Below are 13,235 nucleotides of genomic sequence, written 5' to 3' on the forward strand. Positions count from 1 at the left end.
ACTAGGGGTCTGTGCCTATGGATACTAGGCTGTGGGTAAGGATACTAGTTTCCACAACTGTGTTGTCTGAGCCTAAGGATCTTAGTTTCCATAACTGTCAATGGCTATGCTAATCTCTTCTACCCCCACCTCCTTGTGTGAGCCAGGTTTCTGGTCTTGTTGGGCAACTCCTTCAGTTTTTTTTTTTTTTTTCTATTCTTGTCCTCCATCAACATGACCAGTGGAGCTGTTACAGGGCAGGGAGAGGGGTAGCCCAGACCCCCCCAAAAAACAGCCCAGACCCCTGTTTTAAATAGGTTCTGCCATCCGCCACATCAACACAAAACATATGAGACTTTAATGAATAGGAACTTTAACACAACTAGGAAACAATACAGGAAAGGCAAAGAATCTAGTTTCTAAATCAAGCACTCAAAGTTACCCATCCCCTTATAGGTAAAAGTCCACCCAAGCAGGATTGGCCCAGAACAAGGCCCCAAAGTCTGCCACAAGTCTTAAGCATCTTCCAGTGGGGACACACAGAAAAGGATCAGAAATAACCAGACAAGTCTGGAAGGAAATGACCAGATCAAAATCAAAACAAAACCCGCCATTGTCACCTCCCCACAGGTCTCACCCACATCTGTGTCACCGGTCCATGACCCTGTTAGGGGGAAAGGATGTCCTGTGCTAATCCCATACAGGCTTTGTGGACTCCACCCCCACTCCAGACCAAAGCCATCAGGACATTGGGAAAGACAAATCCTGTCACCACCAAAGGGAAGGTGGCTGGGACCTGAGGGTGGAGTTAAGCAGCCAGGGTTGGTATAAAAACCAGACACGTGGGCCTTGGGCTCTCTCGCTCTGTCACTCACCTCCTGGCTTCACGGCTCCTGGCTTGTGGCCAGCTCTCAGAGTGCCATTTTGGGATTCTTGATGGGCGGATCGGGTAGGATGCATTTAAAACTTTGTCTCCAACTTTTCTCCCTAAGCTGTACATTTCCTCATTTCCCCTTCCCTTGTAAATAAACCTTTTATTAACCTTTCGCATGTGCCTGCAGTAGAGCATTGATAAGTCCTTTTAAGCGCACGGGTGAGGGCAGCCCATTTTGTAGCGGGGCTGCCCTATAACAGTTTGACTCCAACGTGGGGCCTGCCCTATAACAACCGAAAGGCAAGTGTAGTTTATTCGTTTGTCTTTTGTTTATACATGCACTGGGTACAGTCAGAAGCGCGGGAGGGTGAGAGAATTCACCAGAGCCAGAGCGGGGAGCAGAGCAGGCAGAAGGACCCAAGTACACTGCTGAGGGGAGCAGCGGGCGGCAGGAGAGGTCTGCGCACCATGTGGGACCCTCATCCAGTGGCCGGGGAGCAGCCGGGGATCGAACCGGCGCCTCAGAGGCTGCGGGCAGCTTCGCAACCCAGCGCTCAACCGCTGCGCCACCGGGGAGGCCCAGTATTTTTTTTTTTAAGAATTATTTATTTATGCACACAAGAACTGGGGTACAGTCCAGAGGCTTGAGGCGGGGTGGGGGGAGGATTCGCCAGAGACAGAATGGGCAGCAGAACAGGCAGATCTATGGAAATACACTGCTGAAGGGGCGCAGAGGTCCAGAAAGGAAAGGTCTGCTGCACCATGTGTGTAGCTCCCTGGCCGGCCAGGATCAAACTCGTGCTGCAGAGATTGTGGATAGCTTCACAGTGCTGTGCTTAACCCCTTGTGCCACCAGGGAGACCCTCATTCAACTTTAAACTGCACATCAATTAAGCAGATGGGGCTTGTTATCAAGGATCAGTGAGATGATATCTTGCACCCCTTAAGCTTCTGGCGAAGATAAGTTACAAACATTTGGCTTCCATTCTAGAATCTCACTATATACAAATATTCTTCATTGAGAACCTTTGCCTTACTGTAAAAAGATTAAGCTTCCTACCACACCCTGGGAGAATAGGAGTCTTGTGTAAGCTATAGAGTAGCCTAATTGCCAATCAAATCAGAAAGATCCCAAGAGTCTCATATTTGGTTTCCAGAAGACACCCGCCTCTGGCAAGGAAATCATTTTGAGTTGAAAACAATGAAGGCCCTGGAGGCTGGCTCTTGTAATCTCTTTGTCCTTCCCCTAATCAAAGACTCCTTAAGTCTGTTGCTTTTCCCTAACCAAAGAAGCTATCTTTGTTATTTTTTAATAACTTAGAAGTAGAGTTTGGGGGACTATCACAAAGGTGTAGGCACATCTGTAAACATGTGCCTTCGATCTGAGAAACTCATCTTTTAAGGTAAAGATGATGTCATTCCCTTCCTCATGTGAAGCTGCTCCCCCAATTGGTGCCCCAGGGACCCTTTCCTTAGCTATTTTTTGTTTTGTTTTGGTATCTCTTGGGTTAGAATTTCAATATCTTTCTCTAAAACTGAAAGCAGAATTTGCATAAAGATTGTAGCTCCCCATGGGCACATCATTAAATTGATCTTTGTCCTTTGCTAACCATTCTGATGCTATTTTGATTTCTCAACCTGCCTGAGAGAACCCAAAGGCAGGAGGAAAGCAAATAAAATAAGAACAATAAATATTGTTCAAAACCATGAGGAAACCAAGATTAATACTCTAGAGGGACTGAAGTTAATCTCTATTTCCCCTAGAAATGGTGACAGTGAGTGGAATCCAAATTATGGAACTTGGACAGAATGGCCAAGTGGTACCAAAGTATTTTCTTCTGGATTATATTTCTCCTAAATTGCTATTCCCATGTTGTCTTCTGCCCACCCACATTATCATACATTCCTTCAGCATCAGGGTGTTGAAATTTGCTATAGATGTATTGTCCCGAAGGGCTAGTAACAGCGGAAATTATGTAGCAAAGAATGGATTGACATGATAAAGGGGAATAGAGAATTGTCACTGTATTGATGAGCTTAGTCCCTTGGAGTAGAATCAAATCTTTTAGTATGAAACAAAGCTAGATGATGTGTGGCTTATGTTTAGAAACTCAATGTATTCTCTCACCCCAAAATGAGCATTATTATTACAAGTAATTTTCTTTTTTGTTCATTTCTGTTTTTCCAGAGCCTAGAAAATTAAAAGCACCTTGAACTAATGCATGCACATATATAGGAAAACCACACCAGGGCTGCACCTGAATTTTCTCACCATGTGTAAAAATCTCAGCTGTACCTCTCTATAACTACGCACGGTGACTGACCTTTACACACCTGCTGATTTACTTCTCTTTTATAAAGCAGTTAGTGAGGGGTGGAAAACTCTTAAGCTTTCTTTTTTAATTCAACTTTAGATTTAAACTAATGTAATTTTATGTTACAAAGAGTTCTGAAGAGAAAAACTATAATGTTCATTTGAAAGTTCTAGTTTTGAGTTAGTGAAACATCAGTTCTGATTTTGATTCCCAAGTCTTTACCTACCATATGAGCTTAAAAATGACATTTCACTGCTTTAAGCCTCTGCTCCCTATCTTGTAATTGTGGATTAAGTATGATTCTCATATGTACTGAAATGTTCGGCAAGGTAAAGAAGAGCCTGGCCAAGCTTTCTCAAAGGAAGGGAAAATTTATTGCCCCTGGGCAGAATTCACGGACTCAAGGTGAGGGTCCATGAAGTCGCCCACATTGCCAGAGGAAGGCAGGCTTTTATAGGATGAGGAGAGGTCAGGTTGGAAACTGGGTTTGTATGGCGGGAAAAAGTTTGTAGGCCACAAAAAGATTTGTAGGGCGGGGGTGGGGGGGCGCTGCGGGGGTAGGGGGGAGGTTCATTGTCCGAATTCTCTAGGCAGGCTTCTGCATTCCTGTCCCCAGGTGGGCTTCCTGGTGGGCTTTTGCATTCTGGCCTCCTGCATTGACCTGTCATGTACAAATATGAAATTAGATACAGAGTTGATGATAGATAGATGGTATGTAGGTAGATGATGGATAGATAGATAGATAATCTTCATATGGTAACTTTTAGATATGAAGACAGTAAATGACAACTAATACTATAACAGGTTGGCTCCAGAAAAAGGGGAGATTCCAGGTTTCCTACCCCATCCAGGGAATGGAGCTGAGCAGGGAGAAGAAGCTGGAGAGGAGACTGAGGAAGAACAGAAAGATGGAAAACCAGAAGGAGACTGGTAGAGGGCATATGGAGCAGAGAGACCCTGCACTTGCTTCTTGGTCTTGGACTGGTTGAAATAGACACGGGTGAGAGACCCATGGGGAGGTTAACAAGGATACCTTTTATCTTGATTTTGATTTTGCTCTTTTCTTCCTAGACTTGTCTGGTTGTTTCTGACACTTTTCTATGGGTCCTTGACAGAAGGTGGTTTAGACTTGTGGCAGGCTGTCAGGCCTCAGTGACCCAGCTTTGGGCCAACCCTATTCGGCTGAGTAGCTTTGGGTGCTGGATGTGGAAACTATATTCCTTGTCTTTTCTTTGTTGCACACTAACTGCATTAAAATTCCTTTCCATTAAAGATCTTATATATTTTGTCTTCAAGAAGCAGATGGCAGAACCTATTAAGAGCGGGCAAGTTTGGGGGTTCTATGGTGCCCCTCTCCCTGCTCTGTATTACTACTATTACTGAAACTACCTAAAGAATGTACCTGTGTGTGTGTGTGTGTGTGTGTGTGTGTGTGTGTTTTGGGTGATTTTTTTTTTTGGTTTTGTTTTTACTTGTTTTAATGCTAACACTTGTATAATTAAAAGACAGTAAAATTGAAGCAGATCCATCTGAACATGTTATTTTTCATTTTCTATATGGGCGAGTTGTCCACACATCTGGATGATAATCTTTCATGTTATTCATAGGTAAAGGCTGTATATTCATATGGAATTGTCAAAATTTGAACCAGGAATAATATATTGGAGAAATCAGCATCCTCTTGCTTGAGGAATAACTGGTCTATGATGCATGTACTTCTCCTTCCTGACCATGAAGCTTGGTCCTAGGTACTCTTATCTTACTCTATATCCACCTTCAATATGATATCTTTCATCAGCATGATTTCAATGATCATCTGTTGACTGTGACAATCCAAATATATCTCCCTAATCTGCTAATGTAATCCACAGAGGAAAGTAGTAGCTGTCATTAAGTTAGATTTTGTCTTGTTAGGTATCTTGCCAAGTACTTTATATCCATTATTTAATTTTATAACCACAAGCACTAAAAGTATGTATTTTTATCCCCAAGTGCCACAAACTCAACGTATTCTGAACTGAATTCATGATTTACCCTTGTCAAATTTACTTTTGTCTCAGTTTCCTATATCTGATTCTCATTTGTCACATTGTGTAACTTAAAATACAGGAATCATCCCTGACTCATCCATTTTCTTAATCCTTCATAATCAACAAACATTAAGATTTGATCATTCTGTCTCCAAAAATATATTCATTATGTCTACTCTCCATCCCAAGTCCGGATACCTGGATTCACAATATTGATGCAATGGATTCCTAATGGTTTTTCCATTTATAAGTGGATTTCCATACAATCGACAAAATAAAGTCTTAAGGCATTAGTGTGTTCTATCAATCCCTTATTTAAAATCCATCAATGGTTTCCCATTACCCAGTGCCTAGGCTACAAATCCTTTACATGGCTGCTAAGTCTCATATAATCTGAATCTTTCTCCTTTTCAAAGCACAGACTCATCTCACATTACTGGTCAGAATCTTAGCTTCCCCGGTCATATTAAATTTATTCACCTCTTTATCTTCAATTCATCCTTCAAGCCCCACCTTTAATATAATTTCATCATGAAGTTTTCTCTATCCTCCCTCTATCGAAATTAGATCATTTAGGATATTTTTAGTTTTCATGAAATAGATTATTTCTCTTTTGTGACTTTCTTAATGTTTACATTGTTGTGTTAGCATCTGCCTTTGCTATTACATATAAGACCCCTACTGATGGATGTAGTATCGACCAAGCTCATTTAGTGCCCCCTACCCAACACAACTGTCATCAAATGTATTTAGTCAGTACTGCCTAACTGACTGGTGTTAGTGTGTGTGTGTATTGGGTGTTTTTTTGTTTTTGCTATGTTCTGTCAGACCAGCAATCTCCTCTAGCTTATTCTCATGCTATCTTAGTGAAGTAACATTTAAAACATTTATTTATTTCCCTTTCTTCTTTTTTTCCATGATGGAAACTTTTAATCATACACAGACATAAATGCCATGTGCCCTGGTATTTATCTATAATCTGCAGATTAACCACAGTATGACTGGTACTGTGATTGAACATAAACAAAGAATATCCCAACCTTTTTATAGACTGCATTTCTGAACTTCAAAAGGCTGAAAAAATAAGAATGCATGTTCCAGCTCTTTAATACTCTTTCAACTATGGTTGTGGATTTGATTTAAGATCTGCCAACAGATGCACATCTATTAATTATGAAGAAAAGTGGGCTGAAAGACATTTATTTTGTAGATATTGGCAACAGCAGAGTGGGCACAGACATGGAGTAACGACCATATCCAGAACTTCCTGACTAAAGCTTCCTGATATGGGGTCCCAGATCAGGCCACCCCAGTGTATCAAAGTAACATTATTTGGAATTAAAGAATTATTTGGTGAATGAATAATACTCTTAATTTCCCTTTATCCTAAAAGCAAGATTTTTCCTGACCCTTCTCTTCTCTTACATAAACTGACTATTTAGTTTGTTCACTAAGGTCTACATCTTACAGGCTTCCATGTGGATGAATTAATCTTTTCTCTTGTTAACCTCTCTTGTGTCTGTTTATTATTATTGTGTCTGTTTATTTTAATCAAAGGAGGTGAAAAATTTCCCTACACTGATGTGACAGTAAAAGATCCATTGGAGGCTCAATCTGTGGCATCACATGAATAGTCCCCTCAGGCAAACTTGGACTACATTTCTTCAACTCTTGAAAGTGTTCTACATGTCTTTATCATCCTATTATAATTCTGTCTGAATTTGCAGGAGTAGATTTTGTTTTTGTACCTGAACATGGATCAATAAGACTGTCATCATCTCCTTTCATGGTGCCTATGAAACATTCCATTCATTTCATTTTTACTTTAGAAATTAATGTTGCATCCTGAAGAAAAAAGATGCATTTGGCCGAAACTATTCACAGCTCTATGCCCCAGGGAAGCATAATACAAAAGAACAATGCCCAGTGCCAAGAAAAAGAAGTTAATTTTCAGGATGGCAATCAAAGATAAATAATCTATAGGAAAATAAACTGCATGTTCAAAAGAAAGAAAAATATCAGCAAATCTTGAAAGCTCAATAGAAAGACACATTGAAATAAAAGATAAGGCACAATGCAGATTGCTCAAGGGCTGACTCAGAATGTATCTGTTCATAAATTTTACTTGTTTTGTTACGTTCTATGACATTGGAACAAAACTTTAAAACTGGAGAGTACAATAGATTTCCTCATGAAAGTAACCTTCTGAAATATCAACTCTAATTCCACCACAAATGCTTTCTTAGTCAGTGGTTACAGTCTCCTATTGAATTTACCAGCCTTGCTGCTTTCCAATCAAACATACCATATGAATGTTTTCCCACACATAGTAGAGGGGTTGTGCATTTTCTTACCCCAGGTACTGGTCAAAGATGTTTTATTTTAATTCCACAAGTTATTCATCAATCTTCTGAAGGAATTTTTGGTTCATTTTGTTTTTTTCTGCTAATAGTTTTCAAGCTTCATGTTTTTTTTTTCATCATTTTACACTTGACATTTGGACATGCTATCAAAATAAACTCTGAAACTGATAAATATGTTTATCCTCTTCTATGAAAATGAAGATTTCATTATTTAGGGTTATTTGAGGAAGGTACCATCAACACTGATGTTCTGTTCCACTTCTCTGAGGAGGGAAAAAATATGTAGCATAACACAAAACAAAAAATCTAGTATGACATGATTTATTTAGCTTTTAAAAAATATTTCCTATCAAAACAGAATTTTAACAATAGATAATGTCACACTAAAGAGTAGTCCTGTGCAATACTTTTGTTAGCTTCCAAAAATGCAGTATTTTTAAGTAATCACTCAGTTATGGACAGAGCCTTTTTTTTTTTTCATTTCCATTCAATCATACATTCATTATAAGAGTTTTTAATAGTGATCTAGATTTACATGAAAGTATATACCTGTTAAATTCTGAGTTACCTTTCAATACAATTTTCTCTAATGTTATGCTTTGTAACACCACTATATAAGGTATTGGCTTCCTATCTGAAGAGCACAATGTGTAGTTTTATTTGCACAATGCTTATATCTTTAGTAGGAAATATTTTATATCATGTCCATAGCAATATCTGTATATTGAAAAATGCTCTTTGGTTGTTGCTTTGCTACATTAAAAATATATTCCTGTGAGTCAGCTTTCTGGTCTACGAAATGCCAATGCTTTTAGATATTGAAATGTTTATGACACTAAATGGGGTATTTTGCTGCAACTGATGAGATCAATGCATCTGTTGCTGGTTTTAGATCATCTTCTTTAGGACAGATTTATTGAGCAGCTCAAGAAACTTGGCATGAGGACACTTGAATGCATCAATTCAACTGGAATGTTAAATATGGATGTTGTGAGCCTTAATTTTGAGGGTACTTTATACCAGAATGAAATAAAACACTTTTACAAGCTACATAAGAATAAAATATTAAAACTTCTGTTAACTACCACATAAAATGTATTACATCAGATTATATATGTTATGTGTTAACATTATTAAATTTGTTAAATTTGTTATATTTAAATGTAGCAACAATTTTGTAGCTCACTGAGAATTTATTGCATTACTTAGGTGATTACACTTGAAATACATTTAAATTTATTTTTATGCATTTTTAAAATTTTTGTTATATGAACTTTGTGTTACTGTCATTTACCTTTCCTGTACATCCTACATTAATGTTTAGCTATGTATTATTATCCTTTTTTTTTTCTTTCATGTTCAGTTTCCAGTTTTTATAAATATTTTTGTTTAGCATCAAACATATTCTTTTCTAATCCAAGTCATTCTAGCTTCTTTAAAGATCTGATTTAAAGACAAAACAGGAAGGGGATCAGATGAATACTGGCTCCTGTAATTTATTTGCGCTAAATATAAGGACTTCATAGCAACAAACAATCTCCTTCATGTTTAGATTTGAGTACAGACTGAGTGTGTACAGTTCTGGGGACACAAAGAGGCAGGAAGATGTACTTGTGGTGCAGGGTCATCACCAACATGCTCTCACTTGCTCTGCTTCCTAGCAAATGATACAAGTGGCACATCCCGACCATGAAGTCCCACCATTCTGTCTCTGCTCTGCTGGAGACCAGCCCCAGCTAGAAATTGTGTCAGGGGTCTCAGAGAGGAGAGGACGGCGTCAGCCAAATTTTCTCTCAGAGGATTGAGGGGAAGTGGAGCGAGGTAGAAGTGAGGTAGGTAGACACAGACACTCTCTCTGGTGCAAGTATCTCCTACTGAGGGTCTCAGTGGGTCTTCATTTATACCTTAAGCTGAGTGGTGGGATTACATCAGTGTAAGCATTGAAGCAAAGCAAAGACAATACATATTTTCTCATGATCATGTAAAGACTCCCTTGGCCTTACACCTATAGGCCATTTTTTTGGTAACCTAAGAACAATTAGTTTCCTAGGTACAGCTCATTTACTAGCATGATCAACAGCACAACATTTGGCAACATTTAAACTTTCCCAATCACAAACGTGGGTGTAAAGTTCCTGTTCTATATTCAATTACTAAAATCAATCTATTTCCTAGCACTCAAATAACTTGGTTAATATATTAATTACTTCAAAGTGGTTTAAAACAATTCATAAGATGTACGTAAGTTCTACTGAATTCTAGCTCTTAACTAGAAATTCCTAACCCCCACACAGCCTGTGAATTATTGACCTCATACACCAGGAAATGCATTGTTGCCACAAACAGGTGCCTCCCAGGTTAGGCTATGGTTTCTGAGCAAAGCTGGTTCAGGCAGCTTGTTGTCCATAGTTCTCAGGGCCAAATCATTTCTTTCCTAACTATACCTTAAACAATTTTTTACTTCTTTTGTGATAGTTCATGCTTAAAAACAATGAGCCGATTGTCACCTGGGTCCGAATTAGGTTTTCACATGCCAATTTATCACTAACTTACTTCAGCATTAGCCAAGAACAAAGAGGAGAGCATTAGCAGGCATTGCCATGGAGACTCCCTAGTTCAGATCTTCTTTGGGAAGTGCAAGAACTTCCTTCTGGGAAGTACAACTTTCCCTCTTTGGGGGAGCACAGGAACTCCCCGCTTCTCAGGAGTCTCCCCCAATGCCCGGACCTTGTCAAGAGACAGCATGGGAGGCGCAGCCTGCCGCACTGCTCATTCACATCATTCAAGTGAAAGAAAGAACTAACAGGGCTATGTATGGTTTCTTCTACTGCAGCAACAGACAACATTTAAAATGTCAACTGTTCTGTTTATTCTGTTTCCTTGAGTGACTGTAAAAATTGGGGCTCCCTGACAATCTATGATGATAACATAGAATAAATGAATAATAAAATTGTTAAACATCAGGGGTTGTCTTTCTTTTCTTCTTTTTATCACTATGAAAGTCTTTGATAATAAACTGATACAAAAATTGAAGCTAGAAGTGGGTGATTAGATTAAACACACTATGTAGCACTAGTATAAAGAATGGCTAGTGGATAGTGAAACGCTAACCCGATGGTAGAAGGATGAGATCTGTCTTACACAGTCCAAAATTTCTTAAAATTGGCTCCTGTAATAATAGATAAAGTACACTATATGCTTAATGAAAATACAGCTTTAGCAAAAACAACTGGAATATAGAAAGTAAGTAGAATTGTTTAGTTGCTGTTGGCAACATTTGACAAGGTATACCAAGAGAGAAACAATCAATCACAATTTGAAATAGAGATTAAAGATAATATAGAAGACATAGAAATGTGGATACTTTTAAAGTTCACAGAGGCAAGACAGGTGACTCTTATCTTCCATTTGTAACAGAAAACTGAAAATTCCTTTGAACAACAGAGACAATCACATATCATCCATTCTGCAGGAATCAAATCAAGTTATGACTAATTCACTAATTGTTAAACTTCTAAATAGATTAAAGACCTTCACCAAAATCCCTTTAGTGAGACAAGATGGTTGAGGGAAAGTATAAGAGATACATCATTTTTGCAATTAAGTTGAAAATAATTGCAAGTGTAGCTTTTGGCACAAGAACTGTAATGAGATATTTTCTATTAAGTTTTTTTTTATTGAAGTGTAAAATAAATCATGAACTTAGGCTAAAAATTGTTTCGCTTAAGACACAAAATAACCATTGGATTCCTAACTTTCTAGACACAAAACTTAGACTCAGAAAGTGGCTCACTTCCCAGGAATAGTGTATTCTTCAACAACACAGACATGATAAAGAAGGAAGGATCTTAGGGAAAGTAGAATTTTACCAAGGTCAACACACAAAAAGGATTGGGAAGTGAATTCCAGAAATAATATCAAGGATCTAATTAAGGAATTACCCATATACCAAAAGAAAGAAGTCTCTCTGACATCTCCTCAAAATTTTAAATTCCAGTGAACTCAAAACAGCGATGTCTCCATTTTTATACATCCACATAGTGTTAAAAAGTGTTTTGCAAAGTGTTTTTTTTTTTTGATAACCTGGCAGAAGGACATAAGGACTGATGATTGTGGGCTTTTGTAGGAGGAAAGAATCAGTCACCAATTATGTATAACTAAGAACAATTTAACTTTGTTTAGACCAATTAACTCTTTCCTTTAACCACTTCCTTCATCTTCCTCTTTCTTCCTATGAAAACTCCCAAATTTAAGCAATTTTTGGGCAAATTTTAGGCTTCTCACTAAAACTCATACCTTGAATTGCAATTCTTTAATCCCAGATCAACACTTGATAGTCCTTTATTTTGCTCTTAGTTTTTAGGTTAATAAACCTAAATCTACATAAATATCAGAATAAATGTAATGAATCTGGACTTAAAAAAAAAGAAATTCTATTAGCTAGATATGTGTCAGCCCTGCAAATACTGCAGAGCCATGGAAGAGCCTGGAATCAGCAGCCACACAGTTTTGGTTTGCTGTGAAGAAGTTCTGTGGGAAGAAGCAAGAAAACACCCTGAAAAGTCCACCTACCAAGTCCATCCCTAGTGATGTTATACGATGCCAAAAGGAATAATACCTGAGATAACTACCCAACTGCACAACTTGACTCAGATCTATAGGGACATTCCTTAGAATAAGAGATTCAAGTTGCCTTTGGTTCTTACATCTTTGCGCATACAGAGGGAGCTAACTGGGTTGACTCTATAAGATTAAGGGATTACTTTGAAGCTATACACAGTGCTCCTCCTTTTATCATTACTCAAAATGTTAGAAAATAACCTCCTTTCATTAACTGAAAATAATAGAAATTCACCAATATCTCCTTTTTCTATAATAGCATGAATTATGTATTCTTTCTGTGGATGTAATTTATCTATATAAACTAAGATCAAACCACTGAAAGCAGGTCAGTCCCTCAGAGAAATCTTCTGGTTGTTTCCTGGATCTAGGATCTCAGTTTGGAGCTGAATAACTGCTTTAATAAACTTATTTTTTATTCAAATTTGAATTGGCTTCACCACAGTGCTTATTTCAGTTGACATGAATTATAGGATGTCTTTATGTGAAATGTTATGTTCTGATTAAAAATCATAATGACATGAAAAAAGGATCATTATTTCAAAATTTAAAAAAGATTATAGTTAGAGTGCCATCCTTATTTTAAATCTATTTATTTATTTGTATAAAAAAAAAACTATTACTACTAATGTATTCAACAAAGACTGAGCTCTCACAATATGCCAGGTATTGTGCTGAGTGCTAGAGAGATACTTGGATACATAATACTCAGAACCCATCCTTGAAAACTAGATAGAGCTAAAAAGTTAATATTAACTGAAACATAATATTTTAAATTAAATAAAATAATGTGAATATTCTGTGTGTTGCCTATTACATCATAATTGCTTAAAGTTTATTCTCAAGGGTTATTATTCACTCTTAGAAGTGAGTAGAAAAGCCTGAAATTTGAGGAGAGATGGCCAAAAACTTCAATGAGGGAAACTTGGCAGAATATGGATCATTGCATTCTGCTATATTCGGAAACAGAGGATATTACTGATGGTAACAGAGCAAATTATATTTGACTTTGTCCTTACAGGCAGGATTTTGCTATGTAGGGGGGGGGGGGGGA

Source organism: Talpa occidentalis, unplaced genomic scaffold (assembly GCF_014898055.3).
Source record: "Talpa occidentalis isolate TD23 unplaced genomic scaffold, MPIMG_talOcc4v2.1 talOcc4.6, whole genome shotgun sequence".
Taxonomy (NCBI): Eukaryota; Metazoa; Chordata; class Mammalia; order Eulipotyphla; family Talpidae; genus Talpa; species Talpa occidentalis.